This window comes from Lactuca saligna, chromosome 2 (genome assembly GCF_052625555.1).
Source record: "Lactuca saligna cultivar CGN05327 chromosome 2, ASM5262555v1, whole genome shotgun sequence".
NCBI lineage: Eukaryota > Viridiplantae > Streptophyta > Magnoliopsida > Asterales > Asteraceae > Lactuca > Lactuca saligna.
The window spans coordinates 118,049,801-118,067,627 of record NC_136418.1 but is presented as its reverse complement, the minus strand read 5'-3'; the positions used below and the strand labels follow the sequence as shown (position 1 = coordinate 118,067,627).

The window sequence follows — 17,827 nt, the reverse complement described above, 5'->3', positions numbered from 1 at the left end:
ATAACCTTGTTCTCAATCCCCAGATTTTGAGTTAAGACTCAATTACGTTGTTCGTTTTTCAAATTTTTAAAAATACTTTCTTTTTTTGATTTTCTCTGTGAAATTTAAGGTGTTGTTCTTATTTATCTGTATGATAGTTCATGCAAAGGGGAGCTAATAAAGAGGAGAAAACCAAAAAGGAAGAAGAAGTCACTCTTAATGGAAATTTCCCATCCTTTATTACTACCAAAAAATGGTATAACTCTTCGTTTTAATTCTTTGGTTCTTTGAGTTGTTTGACTCTGCATACCAAAAGAAACCACACTTCGCTTTTCCGGATCCATGAGCCATATTTCACCACCTTATGCTAATATTTTAAGTTATTTGCACAAAAGAAAAAATCTACATGTATTGAACATCATAACATGCTCTTGGTGTTTTGCTTTATATTTTTCACACTTCTCGTATTTGCACAAAAGAAAAAATCTACCTGTATTGAAAAAATCTACATGTATTTTTCCTATTTTGATACTCTTTTATATTTTGCAAAAGAAAAAAACCTCAACCAGTTACCCTAACTTAACTATATGTGTGTATATGTTTACAGGTATTGAAATGAGAACCATTGAAGTACCCATGTTCAAACCATCATGGGTCATGTTGATCATGGAAAGGTAATAAGTAATAGTTAGTGGATTAAATTGTTTATAAAAGACTATTTCTTGCTAATATCATCCTTAAATATATGTATATATGACTAAAATGAAACGGTTTTCAGTTTTCTCTATCACAACATCATACCTTGGTCATTTTATTAAATTATAACCTTTTTCATTTTTGTCTATTTACCCTACTTTCAGTTCCTTTATGGGAGGTTGAACAGTTGTAAAGTGTTGTTGGGGCTTTAACAGGAAGGATATGCTGTCAAAAGTTCAATAAGGAGAAAGGGTAATTTCATCTTATTATTTTTAGGTACAATATTGGGATTTTACCATTGGATTGCAATATATTAGAAGAGATGGTGTGTCGGGATATGAAAAGGGCATTATGGTCTATTTTGATAATATGTAAGAAAAAGGCATTATGCATTTTGGTTGCAGTTAGAGTAGAATCCATGAGAAAGAAGAAAAAAGTCATGAATTCCTGAAACGACCTTGCAAGTGTAGAAGGGGTTTTATATGGACATTTTGATAGGTGAGGCCTCTATCACTGTATATTAATCAAGAAGTATTCAAGCTCTTATTTTTGTTCATATTTTAATGCTTTTATGAATGTGGCAGTTCCCTGTGTCATTTGAACTTCAGTGGCTTACAATGATCCTAAGCCAGAGTGGAAATAAGGTGTTTCAAGCTCGTATATTTCTATCCTTTTGATATGTGTTTTGTCTATTTCATTTTTTTACCAGGAGCACATGTCGAGTTGTCCAAAAGAACGACAACGTGATGTCATTATGGTATTTTTTTTTGCTGTTGGATTAGATTTATATGATGTTATAGCCATTGCTGGAAACTATAAAGTATGCGTATAAACTTGGCTAAAATTATAATTACAACTTTTGTGCATTCTTTTTTGTGATATAAATCGGTGTTTATAGTTAATTGGTGGAATTACAATTACAACTTTCATGTGTGTGTTGTGTGTGAGTATGTGTTTGACCAAAATACCTTTGGGTTAATTCAAGGAAAAACAACTTACTTTAATTATTATTTTTATTATATCATCCTACTTTTATTTTTTTCATGTTCAAATTTTATACTTAATAAATATAGTGTTGTAATAGAAAGAAAAGAAGTAGGATGCTATAATACAGTAAAGAATGAAAGTGTGTTGCTTTAATTGGAAGTATGACAGTTTAATACAAAGCCCTAATAAGAAAGAGAATTGGAAGTACGATAGTGTGATAAATAAGAAAAACAAGTAAATATTATTAAATTGTTTACAAGCTTGATAAACCAATCTCTAAGATTGAGGTGAAAGTTTGAGTTCTTAAGGTTAAATTTGTTATTTTAACCATCATTACGATTGACTTTCACCATTTTCTAACATTAACCAGTCTTTATTCTATACTTTTTTTTCAAAATTTTTGAAGCCTTGAAATTGTAAGAATTCATATCAATGATAATGCATGTACGGTCTAAATTCTTAATATATATAACTCTCTTTTTGCATATACAGATTCATGATATTTAAGCAATTAAGCAATTTGAAAAAACATGGAACCATTACTATTAGAAAAACATTATAAGCGAATTGTAATTTTAAATAACGAGTGTTTATAATCCAATTTAATCATTTTTTTAAAGATAGATGCAAATAGAATTGTAACATTTACATTTACTCCTCGGATACGATGGGATTGGACCTAATTAAATGATCCTTAAAGTGGTCAAAGGCGTGAATTTAGCTTCGTTGAAAATGGGATTTGGGCTATTCATATTTAAAATTAGTCATATTTCTATTTTTTACTAAATTAATTAAACACCAAGTATAAAGATACTATTACTTTAACAAAATAGTCAAAACATAACATCATCACTTCCAAGAAAGAAAAAACGATGGTTTCTTGAAAATGAAGGCGAATACAACAATCAATTTTATCTAAACGCAATTTGAAGTTTTTTTTTTTTTTTTTTTTTTTTTTTTTTTTTTTTTTTTTTTTTTTTTTTAAATAACTATGTAATATTGACCATCATGATAAAAAATTGTGTATCAAAGTAATCTAATTAATAATTTTTGTTTTTAGTAACAAGTAATTTATAAATGTGGTGCTAAAGCTATTATTGTTTATCATATTAGTCCAAGCTTAAAAAATATACGATTTTTAAAATAAAAAAGAAAGCAGTTAAATATAATTAACAACTTTGCAAAATGAACCCACAGTGACTTTTAGACAATCAATTTATTTCTACAAACTGTGATTTTCAACAAGCTAAGTAAGAAAAATGTGTAATTTCAATATTTTTTAATCTTCATTTTTAGTTAATAAAATATCTATTGTATTTTGGTTGAACTATGAAATTTCAAATCTATTGCATTTTCGTTAAACATTATATTTTTGTTGTTGGTCGTGAGACGTGGAACATGAGCACAGACTGTGGATTCTAGCATAGAAATGTCGCCTTTTTGGTCTTCGATTATCAAGTTGCGGTGAACCATAAATATGAGCGCACTAACCAATCCATGATTCTTAGACTATCTATTACGTGTCGGTAATGGAATTGAATAAACGATGCACGGAAACTTTATTCACATCTCTATGATATGGTAATTCCCTTTCCTAAAATAGGAAAGTCATTGAATGTTTTGATTGATACAATATTTCCATAATTGAAAATTAATATACCTGAATTAGATTTTATTATTTAACGTGCAATATTATCCACAAGAAATGACAGTGTCGATGACATTAGTAATTATTTGATGAGTTAATTCCATGAAGAAGAGAGAACTTACTATAGTTTTGATGAAGACATAGACGATATAAATTACTTATATATTGTGGAATACTTGAACACATTCTGTTTACCACCTTATTATTTACATTCTAACAAAATAAGTAAATAAAAATAAAAAACTATCATATTTATTAATTTTATTAGTATATAAAGTGTTGCTTGACCTCACACAACCGCTTAGATCGATTAAGGGACTCCTTTTTGGCGTAGATTTATCAATTACCCTTCTGTTGTGACAAAATAACACAAATCATAATTATACTGTAAAAATAAAGATTTGATCATATTTATAAAAAATAGTACATTTATACTAAACATAAAACAATGTACATTTATTTTCAATAGAAACTAATTAATGTGAGGTCGTTTGGTTTATTCTAATCCTGTTAAAAGATGAGTAATAATACATTCGCTTGGTTTTATCGCATATTAGTGGCTTAACATATTTTGAAGATTTTTATATTGTCAACAACATAAAACACCCAAACTATTTGTACAAAAAAACTAATCGTCACTAGAAAACTAATTTCTGACTAAAATATTCACACCCGGCGCTTGGCGCGGGTAAACGACTAGTATATGTAATATATTAAAAGATATGTTGTGTAAAAGCGTAAAGGAATTGGAAGCATATCGGAGGAATATGGAAGCATTTTGAGGCATCCCACATCGGCACAGAAGAAAAAGCTAAAAGGAGTATTGAGTCCATAAAAGGAGCCGTACCAGTCTTTGTAAGAATAATCAAAAATCCCGTTCAAATCGGCTGGCTCTTATAAGTCGGCTTACTGCCTTGGGCTATATATTAGAAAACCAAAATTTTGATCAGTAAACCTGTTTCATTTCTGGTTCAACCAGTCCGGTTTAATCCGATTTTTAACAAAACCAGTGGTTTTTAGCAGTTTGGTTTTCAAGCGGTTTTTGGATGTTAAGACCTGACTGGTTCAACTGGCCTGTCCGGTTCAACTGGTCGTTCTGGTTTGGTTTTTAAAACATTGTTAACCTAATAATTGCAATGATCCTTAGGATCATTCCTTAGAGATGAATATATAAGAAAAAGAGGATAGGTAACCGAGTTAATTTTTTGATGTGAAATGTGTAATTAAACAAATTAATTATGTTATAATTGGTTGAAAATCTTAATATGTGAAATGTGTAATTAAACAAATTAATTATATTATTGTTGGTTGAAAATCTTATGTGAGGCCTCACAGACTTACTGAGTTTCTTTGTATCATAGGTAGTGGTACAAAAGGTAAATGGATAGTGATGTTTGGATTTGATAAAAGATCCGAGGAGATGTGGGTCATTAATATAATAGGATGTTGTAATGCCTGTTAAGAAAAGCTTATGCTTATGTTTTGTATCAGTATGACATCCCAATTTTTTATATATTAATAAAAATCGTTTATTCGGAAATGCTTTGACTAAAATAACATTTTGAGACAAATTCTACACAAACGAAAGAATATTGTGAATTAAATAAGCATAAAGAAAAGTTTTTAATTGGCCGTGAAAATGAGGATGTCATAGTTGGTATTAGAGCATTAGTTTAATCGGTCTAAGGAATTATGAAGATTTCTAGACTTAAACTTAGAGATTAAGTGATGATGGTGAGATGTGTGTCTAATATATTTAAGGTTGAATACCTAAATAGACACAAGCATTAGATTACTTTATGATATATTCCTTAATAACTATCATGCCTTAGGTTAAATACCTTACTATGATGTGCGCTAGCATACTTTATGATAGATACCTTATGTGATAATATGTGCTATATGTTATGAAATACAGCATGCCTTATGTTGCTTACCTATATTGCTATTATTATAATGAATTTTAAATGTCTATTGCCAACCTGGAAAGGAAGAAAATAAATTTTATGTGTGTAGATTCTAAATGTTTATTGTACTTTGCTAAGTACAATAAGCATTACAAGAACATACATTCAAACTATAATGGGTATAGTTTGGGAGACACTACACTATTTTACATCATAAAATTAGGAGATATACATGTTGAAGAAGATTAGAGTTGTTGGAGAGAAGTTGCAATCTTAGTGGAATGACCGCTGGAAGCAGTAGGTCGTCGAAAGAGAAGGAGTAGGGACCGACGCTAAAGTTGTTCTTTCTCTGAGGTAGCTGGAAAGAAAAAACACAAACACACATGAAATTAAAAGAGAGAGTAAGGTGAAGCAGAGTTGTGATTGCATTTTCCGGCCACGAGAAGTCGTGAAAGCCAATAATAAAAATCCAAAAGGAATCAATTGGAATCGGAAGCCCTGGTTTGATGTATATGTGATTTGAGGAAAGTTTGAGGGTGGTTAAGGGGGGGGGGGGGGGGGGGGACAGGTGTGGAGGTGAGAGTGATGGTAGTGGTTTAGATGTAGAAGTAGTAGTAGTAGTAGTAGAAGAAGAAGAAGAAGAGGGGAGGTGGTTACCTAGTCGTCGATGTGATGGTGGGGAGAAATGAATCACCCTCTAGAAAGAGCGAGAGAGAGACCAGAACAAAGGGGAAATGGCTTATAATACCTATGGGGACAACTTGTCGTCCCTATATCCTCAAATAAAGCGACGTCGCTTCCTATTTTCCAATTAACTAGACTAATATATATATATATATATATATATATATATATATATATATATATATATATAATTTTATTTATTTCTAGTACAATATGTCGTCCTTATAAATTTTCCGTAAATGCGCCAAACATTTTTCGTTCCCTCCTTACCTATAGAGGTGATGTATCGTTGTTATAGCTTCAAAAGTCAAACATTATTTGTGAACTCTATAGAGACAACATGTTGTCCCTATAGGTCATCTATAGGGACAACTTTTGTCGTTTGTATTGGTTTCGTCCTTATAAATGTTTATTCTTGTAGCGTGATTAGGATGGTAAGATGTAATTTTTAGCCTATCCCCCGAGTCCGAAGGAAGATCATTCAAATCAAAAGTTTGTGGCAATTGTGGTTTTTGACTAGAGTCATTAGGATGTGGTCTTTATGGAACATGTGGTCTTTGAGTATGTTCATTAGGTTGTGGTTCTTGCAGAACTTGTGCTTGTTGAGTAGGTTATTTAGGTTGTGGAATTTGTGGAGTTTCATTAGGTTTATTTCTTTTTGAAGTTCCTCCACCGTTATCATCTAATTGTCTTTTGAAAAAATTGTTAATAGAACCCTACAATAAAAATATTTCAACTATAAACTTGATTCCATGTTTCAATAACAAATAATCACTAACTATTAACCGTAAGTCCCTGATTAAACAAACCTAATTGTTAATTTCTAATTTTTCAACAAAATGAAAAATAATGGAAATTTGAAACAACCTACTAATAAATAATAGGATTGAGTAATTGACTTGATTGGGTTGCTTACTTGTTTCATTGTGCAAAGTATGGGAAAGCTCAAATGCAAAGATCGTTGGCTGAAGTTGGGAAGACGTCGACAACAGAAGGATCGTCGGCAACAACTACAACCTACAACAACGAGCACCAAGGAGGAGGGAGCAGGGCTCGATGAATGCTTTGATTTCTTGAATCCATTCCCGTTTTTCTTTATTTTGTTAACAATTGGGTACAAAATTTGAGCTATGACTTATTTCTTTACAAGGTTTTGGGTTATTAATTTTGAGATTAAATATTTTAGGCTACTTTTAAAAGAGTTGGATATTAAATTTGGACTTTAAGCATTTTGAATTTATAAATTACGGGAAACCCATATTTTTTTCGGGATAACGCTGCAATATAAAAAATTAAAAAAAAAAAATAATAATAAAAAAAAAAAAAACCGTCCAAAATAAATTATGCTTCTAGATGAAATTTAAGGGGTACCTGACTATCCCGAACATCTTAGTGAATCTGCCGATGATTTCATATGCAACATCACTGGTAACGATAAATTCAATTATTCTTGTTAATTTTCTTGAACTTTTTTATTTTATTATTTTTTTAGTTTTTAAATTTCTTTTTAACCGTATTCTAAAACAACTTTTAATTTCATATATGTAAACCTTCGACCTCAAAGATAAAAAAATCTAATATCATTGAGCTAAAAGCTCTTTGGTTCCTTGAAGTTTTGACTCAACTAAATATTATCTCATACAATCAAGATGCACTATTTAAGTATTTCGATGTTTTTTTTATATAAGTGAACGGTAAGTTCGAAACAAAATGTTTAGGGTGAATGACCAAAATAATATATATATATATATATATATATATATATATATATATATATATATATATATATATATATATATATATATGTTCAAATAAGATCAAATCGTATTTTGAGAACAAATGAGAACAAAATATAATTAAATACATTATTTTTTTTTTCTTTTTCACAATATTACATCCCATTTGAAACTTCTCTACCAAGACTGGCAGACCACCGCCTACAGTCGTCTGACCGCCACCGACCGATGCTAGACAGCCACCGGCCAACGCCGGACAACCACCGGCCGATGTCGGGCAGCCACTACATCGAATCTTCGTGAAATGCCGTTGCGAACCACGTCTAATTGTTTCTTCTCTTCCTAAACCAACTCCCTCTGCCCCTCATCTTCCTCCGCCGGAAAAGAACCTCGTTGGAAATCACCTCTTTCTTGTCTCATTTTCTATCTCATTTCATCACTGGAGTTTGTTTCATCGGCCACATATCTGAAGCAGAAGGCAACCAGATCTAATTCCCAATCTGATTGCACCAGCATCCGACATCGCGATGTAGAGGTTTTCCCAATCTAACGGTGCTTGTACACCTCGGAAACTGTTCGCCATATGCAAACCATAACTCAGTCGGGCAAGACTTCTAGACTTGAAAAACCTAAGGAAGACAATCATGTTTCTAGGGTTTCGCAGACTTCTAGATCTGAAAAACCTTTGCGACGACGACGATGTTTCGATTATATGGTGACTATGACAGACGTGGTCCTACTTGGTGAAGATAAACAGATTTCCGGCGGAAAAGATGGATGTATGGCGGAGAGGATTTAAGATTACAGATCTCCGGTGACTGTAGTTTTCTTACAAACCAGATGAACGTCTCTGTCACCTGAAGCTTCTAAGATTACGTTTTTGCTACTATACGATTAAGTTTTCATTGTCAAGATCCTCGGTGGGTTTCATTTCAATCTCTCCATGAATTGCTTTTGTTTGAAAAGCAAAATTGCTATTAAGGAAAGGGAAAATGACTTAGGAGGGTAACTACCTCTTATCTGTGTTCACATATCGGTAACTTCTTCTTTCTTGTACATAATAAAGCAACTAACTTGTTTTAACTGTTTAAATTACACCAATATTACCGGCTAATACCTGTTTTAACCGGTAACTCAAAGGGAAAAGGACTTAGGAGGGTATCTACCTTTTATCCGTGTTCACATATTGGCGACTTCTTATTTTTTGTACATAATAAAGCAACTAACTTGTTTTAACTGTGTAACATCCCAAAAATCATGACAAAAAATTTCATTTTTAATTTAATACTAAAACCAAAATTGTGAATCTATTAATTTAGTACTCCGGCATCGGGCTTCGCCCAGCAACAGGCCCCGCCTGGCATCGAGCCCCGCTCGGTATACTGATCTGTCTCTCTTAGGCCCCGCCTGTCTCCAGGCCCCTTCTCTAAACACATACAATCATATAACATGCTAACACATAAAGAAACATACTCTACTGTATCCATGTCCTAAGAAAACATACTCTACCAATAATGAGATACGGAACTTCATCCGTACTCAGCTAGTTCTTGCCAGGGATTCAACAGTGCAAGGTGAGTCTCCTCACTGTGTGAATGGGTTTAAGGCCACAATGCCAACCCATGTAGTTTATGAATAGGAAGTCCCGGGGGTTAGCCCTAGACATTGCATGCTAGTATGTTATTCCAGACCAAGGTCTGATGTGGGCGAGTGGCCAAGGAATGTTTGCATGTTAGATTATACTTGTTGTCTGTGTGATACTTGTATGTGCCTGGTAAGAGGCGAGTGTGGGTGAGGTCCCGTATCTCATCACTAGTTGAGTACGGACGATGTTCTGTATCTCATTATTAGCAAAGTATGTTTCTTAGGACAAGGATACAATAGAGTATGTTTCTTTATGTGTAGCATGTTATATGATTGTATGTGCTTAGCGGGCTGGGCCCAAAGACAGTCGGGGCCTAAGAGAGATAGATATGTATACCAAGCGGGGCTCGATGCCAGGCGGGGCCTGATGCTGGAGTATTAAATAAATGGTTTGACAATTATGGTTTTAGTATTAAATTAAAAACGAAATTTTTGGTCATGATTTTTGGGATGTTACATAGTTAAAACAAGTTAGTTGCTTTCTTATGTACAAAAAATAAGAAGTTGCCAATATGTGAACACGGATAAGAGGTAGTTACCCTCCTAAGTCATTTTCCCTTTGAGTTACCGGTTAAAACACGTATTAGCCGGTAATATTGATGTAATTTAAACGTTAAAACAAGTTAGTTGCTTTATTATGTACAAAAAATAAGAAGTTGCCAATATGTGAACACGGATAAAAAGTAGTTACCCTCCTAAGTCATTTTCCCTTAAGAAAATAAAGAACGATATTTGCTGAAAAAATACAAAACTATTTACTTTAAATGGCTTTAATGCATTTACAAAGCACTTTGAATATAATTTCGATTCTTGATGCTCACTATTTACTTTCTTATCCTTAATGGTGTTTTCCATATATTTAAGGGATAATGACTTAGGAGGGTAATAAGGTTTCCAGCTTGTACGTATTAGGTCACTAAGATTTTTTTTGTGCGTATTAGACCAATATGGTTGTTATTACCGTTTAGAAATAGTCATTTTACCGGTTAAAACCGGTAAAAGGACTATTTCTAAACGGTAATAATAACCATATTGGTCTAATACGCACAAAAAAAAACCTTAGTGACCTAATATGGACAAACTGGAAACCTTATTACCCTCCTAAGTTATTAACCCTAAGTATTTAGAAAACATGCTTACTAATCAATATGACTGATTTGTTTGACTGAAAATAGTTGCTTCCATTTAAACTTATCTCACAACCCTTCCAGAACTTCTAAGTCCATAAACTCATATGATTGATGATCTTCATTACATAAATATGCAACATTTTATCAATAACTTCTTTTTTGTCATTTAGATGTTTATATGAACACATCCATATGTACAAAAACAATCTCACTTTGATACCTCCCATCAATGTCTACATTTGATAATGAATGAAAATGTAAAACCAACAGGAACTTGCAGAGGATGTCTATTATCAATTATTTTATAAAAAGCAAAACCACAACATGAACTAAGAAACTGAAGTTGCAAAATGAATAAAAAAAATCAGCACATAAACAAATACATACATACTATATACAACACAAAAACGGAAGTTTATAAAGCATGAAACTTAATGATAGGAAAAGTAAAAAACTTAAAGGAGACTTTATAGAAAGAAAGATCACCCTTACTTACCACAAATGGTTGAAGACATCAACAAGAAGATCAATATGACCATAGAATCCACATGTTGTCTGATCATGACTTCAGTAGATGAACTACTAAAATGTAAGAATTGCAATTGAACTCTATTAACATTTGAAAAGGGAATTAGGGTTCCAGAGAAGACGAAGAAGGGTTAAAAAAAATTTGGACCATTTCTTGATTTGTGTGTGTCATCCTTGCGCAGGGGCCATGCTAATCTTCTTTGTATCGTTTCAATTTTATCGGATGTCCCCAAAGGGACGACTATAGATGAAGAGCTTCGCCATATAGAGGAGTAGCAGGTTATCTGGGATGACACGAGTTCTAAACGAAGTAGTTTACTGTTGATGGTCATATATTCTCAATGTCTTTAAAATTAGGGTTAATGACTTAGGAGGGTAATAAGGTTTCCAGTTTGTCCATATTAAGTCACTAAGGTTTTTTTTTGTGCGTATTAGTCCAATATGGTTGTTATTACCATTTAGAAATAGTCCTTTTTACCCGTTAAAACCGGTAAAAGGACTATTTCTAAACGGTAATAACAACCATATTGGTCTAATACGCACAAAAAAACCTTAGTGACCTAATACAGACAAACTAAAAACCTTATTACTCTCCTAAGTCATTATCCCTATATTTAATTTCTACCTGTGCCAGGTGTAGTTATCATTTCTTTTTCTTGAAAATCACTTTTTTCCTTCAAAAACTTGATGTGCACGAACGTACCCACTAATTTTAATATTTATAACCTAACAAACTTAGACTAACTATGCACTTATAGGCAGTGTACCTAGTCAGATTACAGTATAGCTTAGATAAGTCGGGTGTCGATCATAGGGAATGGTGTTATTAATTAATATATTCACTACTAAATTAATCTAATTATTAACAAGCTAATAGGGGTTTTTATCTAATTTTCCAAGTTTAGATGAACTTAATCCTTTAACAGAAACTTAATCAATAAACAAAACACTTCTGTTAGTTTGAATCCACTTTCACTCAATGGTTGTACATTAGCTATAACTATTACTGTTGGTGACCAATTAAGAAAGTATTAGTAATTTAGTTCTAAATCTACTAATTATTAATCAATTCATGTAATTCTATTTATGTTCATACAATAGTTAACACATAATCAATTATTAAATAAAATTGGAGCCATGAAGATTGATTAATCAAAACACAATTACAGTCATAATATGAGTTCTCTAACACAACTTAATTTAATTATTCAATTACTAATCTAAGATTGGTTTGATCTTAGCTCCAATAACTAGTGTTCACTATATTATTAGGTATTCAAGTTCATGCAGATTTGTGTTCACTAACTACACAGAACAAGAATTCAAGGCAATCAAATAACTAATTCAAGCATGGTAGGTAAAATCGATCAACACAAGCATATCACCAACAAGTAAAGTTAAGTCTAATGCATTAAAACCATGAGTTCCAGCTTCATCTAGCTAACAGAAGCAGCTAGATGTAGCTGGACATATTAACAGCTAAACAAATGATTACTATAATCCAAAACATGTTAAAGTGTACCAAACTATGAATCAACTTATGTACTTCTGCTTCCTTAGTGTTGAAACCAGCTTCCAAGTCTTTTTCTCCTCTGAATTTTCATCTCCAGGAACCCCTATTAGCCACCAAAGTTGTCCGAGTCGTAGGGTTCAATGATATATATAGTTTTATTTCTCCGGATTCACCTCGTGAATTCGTAATATTCGTATTCAACACGGATTCCTGATCCACGATGCTTATCCCTCCAAAAAGCCAAACTCACGACGTGAGTTTTATAAGATTCACCTCGTGAACACACTTTTTCCTGATTTTTTTGTCCTTCAAGTCTTCAACCTCCAAAGTTCCATTCTTTAACGCTTTTAGTCCCTTTTCTTCAAAATGTCTTCTTTTTTGCTGGAAAATACAATATAACCTTATAAGTACCATTATTCTATGCAAATAACCAATATATATATATATATATATATATATATATATATATATATATATATATATATATATATATATATATATATACACTTAAATATTACCTAAACAATATTATAAATATGGCAATATCACTAGATCAAGAGTTTTAAAGGTTTTGTCTTTTTGTCTATTTGTTGCTATAATACGATTGACATGATTGTTTTCTCATTTGCATATAATGCTTATTTTTTTTCCCATATCTGCATGTAATTCTTATTCTTTTTCACATATTTACATTTAGTATGTTGACATATCACAATTATTAAGAATTGTTAGTTATTTATGGACATATTTTTATTCAAACAAATATAATGTTTCGTAAATATAGTTATTGAGACAAATAATAATAAAGTGACATATTAAATACATATCATACGATCTCAATTACTGAACTGAAAACAAATTTTGTTCTCATGTAATTTATCATATGTGATTATGGGTGTGTTTGGCACAGAGCTTTTGGAAGCGTTTAGGAGTTTCTAGCTTTTAGCTTTTGATAAAACGCTCTAATTTAAACAAAAAGCTCCGTTTGGCGGTACGAGCGTTTAGCTTTTAGTTTTAACAAAACGTTACGATTCTAAAAGCTACTTCATGTAGCGTTTAACAAAACGCTCTAGAGCTTTTGAAATCAATTTCCATAATTACCCTTAAAAATATATTTATATATTTATTTATTTTTAATCAATTGTATTTTTATGTAATTTTATATATTTCAAAAGCTTCCAGCTACTTTTTCCAAACATTCATATAACAAATAAAAGCTACAGCTTCCCGCTACTAGCTACCTGCTACACCCTACCAGCTACCCGCTACCTGCTTCCAGCTACCAGCTACTTTTGCCAAACACGCCATATATGTATAATCGTATGTGATTAAGTAAATGAGCACAACTAATGAATCGAGAAGGAAAACATAAATCTTGTCCACATCAAATCATATGTGATTATATACATATAATCATATGTGATTAATTACACAAAGCAATTATTCAGTCAAAACCGCAAAAAAAAAATTTATCTACATAAATCATATCTGATTAAATACAAATAATCACATGTGATTATATGTATCCAATCATATATGATTTATGTGGATGAGATTCATTGTCACATTCTCGATTCAATAATTGTTCTTTGTCCACTGTAATCATATGTGATTAAATACATATAAGCATATGTGATTAGATACATATAGGGTAAATGACACACAAAACACTATTTTTACTCATAAATTCGATTTTCACAGCGTGTTTTTTTTATGTCAATTTTGACACTGTGTTTTCCAATTTGTTACAATTCTGACCACTTGACCGGTTAACCAGGTGACGTGGTATGCTGACGTGTCAAATTTGATTTTTTTTTTTCACAAAAAACACTAAGTTTTCACTTTTTTTTTTCCGATTTTGACACTAAGTTTAATTTTTTATTTCAATTTTGACTCTATGTTTTTTTTTGTTTCAATCGAACATCATTTATCAAATTTTGTTCAATTTTATCTATTTTCCATTTGATACCGTATGAATATATTTTTTTCTATTACATTTTAAACCGTCTAAACATATTTTTTTCTTTTAAAAACCATATTTTTATTTAGATACAAGGTGTTTTTTTTCTTACATTCAAAGCATTAGTTATATTATGAGAATCAAACTAACCATAAGATTCTAATAAGATGTAAAATTTTGATGGGTTGCAAACTTGATATCCGAGTTTTGATCGACTACACGCCTCCAAACCTCCAAACACATTTTAAAGTTGCATATGTAATATAAAATACAATTTTTATGTAACTAATACATATTTATACATAAAAATATGGTTTGAGTGTAAAAAAAATGTTTTTATACAAAACTATGGTTTTTATATGAAAAAAACATATTTATACGGTTTGAATGTATTAAAAAATATTTATACGGTTTCAAATAGAAAATTGTCAACATTAAACAAAATTGGAAAAAATGATGTTCGATTTGGAACAAAAAAACGTAGTGTCAAAGTTGAAAAAAAAAATTAAACTTAGTGTCAAAATCGAAAAAAAATGAAAACTTAGTGTTTTTTGTGAGAAAAAAAAATTCAATTTTGACACGTCAACATATCATGTCAGCATGCCACATCATCAAAACCGACACGTCATCATGCCACATCAGCATGCAACCTGGTTAACCAGTCAAGTGGTCAAAATTGTAACAAATTGGAAAACACAGTGTCAAAATTGATACAAAAAAAACACGGTGTCAAAATCGAATTTCTGTGTAAAAAGAATGTTTTTTGTGCCATTTACCCATACATATAATCACATGTGATTATATGCACAAGAACAATAGTTGAATCGAGAATACAAAGATAAATATTGTCCACATATATCATATGTGATTAAATGCATATAATCACATGTGATTATATGTATCTAATAACATATGATTTATATGGACATAATTCATTTTTGCTTTGTCGATTGAATGCTTGTTCTCATGTATTTTATCACATGTGATTATATGTATAATTGCCTGTGATTATATGTATAATTGCGTGTGATTAAGTACTTGACCACAACTATTAAAACGAGAAAGAAAAAAATAAATCTTGTCCACCTCAAATCATATGTGATTACATACATATAATCACATGTGATTAATTACACAAAAGCAATTATTCAGTCGAAACCGCAAAAATAAATATTGTCTATATAAATCATATGTGATTAGATACATATAACCACATATGATTATATAAGATACATATAATCATATATGATTATATACACAAGAACAACTATTAAATCGAGAACTCAAAGATAAATATTGTCCACATATATAATATGTGATTAAATGCATATAATAACATATGATTTATGTGGACATAATTCATTTTTGCTTTGTCGATTCAATAGTTCTCATGTAATTTATCACATGTGATTATATATATAATCGTATCTGATTAAGTACATGAGCACAACTATTGAATCGAGAAGGGAAAAGTTAATCTTGTGCACCTCAAAACATATGTGGTTATATACATATAATCACATGTGATTAACTACACAAAAGAAATTATTCAGTCAAAACCGCAAAAATAAATATTGGTGGTGGTGGGTAGTGATGAGTGGTGGTGGCAGGTGGCGGTTGGTAGTGGTGGGTGGGTGGTGGTGGGTAGTTATGGGTGGTAGGTAGTGGTTGTTGGTGGTGGTGATGAGTGGTGTAGGTGGGTGGTAGTGGTTAGGTGGTGGTGGTGGTGGTGGGTGGTGGTGGTTGGGTGGTGATAGTGGTAGGTGGTGGTGGTGATAAACATATCATTTTTATGTTAATTACATAATTTTTAATCACACATTATCTAATTTATTTCTTTTTTTTTCTTTTATTAAACTTTGGTGTATCATTTTTAATAAATCTTTCAAGTGGTTGATCCTACGTCATAAACAATCAAGCTCCACATAGCCCCTCGTCTCTTCCTAAACTTGCCTTCATCAAACCACTTTTCATATACTATTACATACAAAAAAAAAAACAGTAAAGATATGCAGGGCCAGCTTTAGGTGTATACAAACAAAGTTAGGGCTTAGGGACCCCATTTCTAGAGGGCCCATTTAACCAAATTTTGAGTCCATGTATAGTGTTAACCGGCTAAGCTAATCGCAACACCTAAAATAACACGACAGTTAAATTTCTGATCTTCTTCCTCTCCATTCTTCAATTCTGTATACGGATTCTAGACTTCTCTATTGTTGAACAATCAGATTTTTGGTTTTGTGAACCACTGCTGAAATACATTGGACTATTGTGTTTCTTTGAAAAATATAGAGAAAAATGATTTGAAAGGCTTTAGATTATGCAAACGAATTGACTTTAGAAATGAAAGTAAAATCGGCATTTGGTGAAAAATGTATCATTCAAAGAAATAAACGATGTGATGAAAATGTTGCTAATGAAACTATTAAAACTCCTCTTCAATTATTTAAAACTGGTTACTTTTTATATATAGTAGATAAAACTATTATTTCATTTGAGAATTCTTTGAAAATCAAATTTAGAGTATGTACGCAACAAGGTGACCAAAATACATGTTTGTATACCTTCTCGACTTCTCTTCCGGTGGCTTTGCAATTACCCTCGTTATCCGTGACCACTTGCAAAACGTTGCTCGGTCCAACCTCATCGATAGCTCCAAGAAGATACTTAGAGATTTCCACTCCTGTTTTTTCGACCCCCGAGAAATCATCCGCGTACATGAACATAGCACCCCGGACATTCACCGCAAGAACATTGATGAGTGGCTTATGTTTGACATTAGACCACCCATCAGAAACTATAGAAACCCCTTGCATGTACCAATTATCTTTGACTTGAGTTAGGTCTTTCTCAACATCTCTCATGCACTCATCTAACAATACGGTTCTTGTTTTTTCACTAGACGGAGGTTTGTATCCCTCTGGTGCCTTCTTGAGTGCATTGAGCATTTCAATAAATTGTGGATTCCGCAAGAGAATAAACGAGATACCATTAGCACACAATCCTCTAATTATTTTCATGTCAACCACATTTCACTCCATAAGACCAAAAGATTCCTCAATTCCTTTTTTTGATGTTGCTTTTTTCGAAAGTATAGAAATCTTCAAAGATTTTGAAACACCTTCGCTCTCATCTTTTTTTAACCTTGCTCAAAAGTCTTTGTAGCTTTTCCCGGTCCTTAATCATAATTGGACAACTTCTTATTTCTATAGTCTTCCCAGGTTGAGCCTCAAAGAAATGTGTGTGAATTCTAGTATAGGAGCTTGTGTTCTGGACTTTGCAGTGTTTGCAAATCCATATCTTTGCCCCCCCCCCCCCCACACCCCTGAATTTTTACCAGTTTCAGAACCAGTAAAAGTGACTTCTTCCAACAGAGGCCTGCTAGCATCCTTATTATTCGTTTTCTTGCTTCCTA

At 32.0% G+C, this 17,827-nt stretch overlaps 1 non-coding gene across 1 annotated transcript; it reads right to left on the bottom strand.

Annotated features, from left to right (window-relative positions):
- Positions 1-11,075: 11,075 nt before the first annotated feature.
- On the bottom strand, positions 11,076-11,178 carry LOC145033085 (U6 spliceosomal RNA). The gene has a single exon (XR_013677328.1). It is a non-coding gene; the product is annotated as a U6 spliceosomal RNA (small nuclear RNA).
- Between the last annotated feature and the right edge of the window lie 6,649 nt (positions 11,179-17,827).